Source organism: Drosophila eugracilis, unplaced genomic scaffold (genome assembly GCF_018153835.1).
Source record: "Drosophila eugracilis isolate 14026-0451.02 unplaced genomic scaffold, ASM1815383v1 contig_502, whole genome shotgun sequence".
NCBI lineage: Eukaryota > Metazoa > Arthropoda > Insecta > Diptera > Drosophilidae > Drosophila > Drosophila eugracilis.
In genome coordinates this window covers 38,620-40,400 of record NW_024573375.1, presented here as the reverse complement: position 1 = coordinate 40,400, position 1,781 = coordinate 38,620, and the positions used below count along the sequence as shown (strand labels likewise).

Genomic DNA, 1,781 nt, shown 5'->3' with positions numbered 1-1,781 from the left:
AATCTGCTTGTAGTGAATCGGAGGGCGTGGGGCGGCGGTGGCGGTGATAACAAGTTTGCAACAACAACAACAATAATACATAACAATAGCAACAGCAGCAGCCAAACAGGCGATATGGAAACGTGAGCGTGAGTTTCGGGGGTCAAGGACACGCATAACGTCAACAACAGATCCCCCTTTTAAATCTTTTACCTCCCAATAACCACTTAAACTTCCATCCTTAACACCTCCTCTCATCAGATATTGATTACGAAAAGGAGCTGAATAATTTATAGACCTCTACCTAGTCCACCCCCCAAATTGCCACCCTACGCTTTTTAACCAACACAGCGCCCTTTTGTATTCACCATCTTCCGTAGAAAACGATGCTGGCAGTGAAAAATCGGACAAGTCTCTGGCCTCCAATTCTTCCTGTGATGTGACCGCCGGGCATTCGGCTGGATCCGTTTCCGGTTCCATCTCTGCCGGCCTCAACTGCCCGGATTCCCCCACTCACTTCAAGCGAGAGCCGCACTCCGATCACGAGGGTTCCGTGGAGCGCCAGCCACGTTCTTCAGCTGCCTCATTGGCCGCCCACGACGAGGATAATATTAAAAGGTATTTTAAAGATTCATTTTTGGTTAAAATAGGTTATTTTTTGTTAATAAATAAATAAATTTGTGGATTCGTTTTTTTCTAGTTTCATTATTTTATTCAAAACTTTTCACAATTGTGTCTTCATAATTTTTGTTTGTTTTTTTTTCAGAAGCGGTAGTCGCGAACGTGATGAGCGACCGCCCAGCGGATCTGCAGTCTCTGTTGCAGCAGAGGGCAGTTTGGCCGCTGCAGCAGCCGCGGCAGCAGCAGCAGCCGCCGCAGCAGCTAGCAACGGAAAAGGTCCGTGGAGCTATCCCGGTATCGATCTGATGGCCACCGGCGCCTTCTGGCAAAATTATTCCGGTAAGTTAAGAAAATATAACTCTTTCTAATAAATAATTTCTTTCTCTAAATAATTTGAAAAATATGTATATAAAATATATTAAAGCTAATCCCTTAAAATCCTTTCTATAATTTTGTTTCGATTTTTCCCATTCTTTCCTTACAGAATCCCTGGCCCAAGAGCTAGAGATGGAGCGCAAAAACCGTGCCGCCAATGCCGAGCGGGATGTGAAGAGTCCGCTGTCGGAACGGCCGACGACGGCCTACTACAAAAAACTCCGTACTCTTCGGCAGCGCCAATTAAACAGCTGGTCAGGTGAGGGTGAGGTGGCCAGGATTTATTTGATCTCAGAGTGCAATCCCAGACGGCAGCGGCTCTTTTGAGTAGGGGGGTTCAAGAAATTTAAGTGTACACCTAAGAGAGTTGAAATAGAGGGATGATGAAAAGCTAGAGTCTTAAGGAACGTTGCAAACGTTGGAGCGGCCATTTTTGTATAGAGAAAATATAGTGAAAAGATGCAGAACTTCCGATATCCCATTTAGAGTGCTTAGAACCGATAGCGGAGCAGTCGTAAGCTTACAGTTACGTTGTATATAGCAGCCGATACGAAAGACTTTTTAATGAATTGAAATTGAACGATAAGCTGAAGAAACTGAAACCCGTGTAGGCAGTTGGCATAACTAGCATTTAACTTCCCCGAAAAGAAACCATTTTTAGCATTGCTTATAAACCCTAACATATAGCTTAATTAGTTCAGTATATAAATGTAACAGAAATATGAAGAGAAAAATCATATGAAATAATACGTAGATATTTAGGAAGTATAGAAATAAAAACTTACGAGCCGCTTTTAGTGTTTTAA

The 1,781-nt window shown here is 43.1% G+C and overlaps 1 pseudogene; it reads left to right on the top strand.

Annotated features, from left to right (window-relative positions):
• Positions 1 to 275: 275 nt before the first annotated feature.
• LOC121530336 lies at positions 276 to 1,222 on the top strand (annotated as a pseudogene).
• The last annotated feature ends 559 nt before the right edge of the window (positions 1,223 to 1,781 follow it).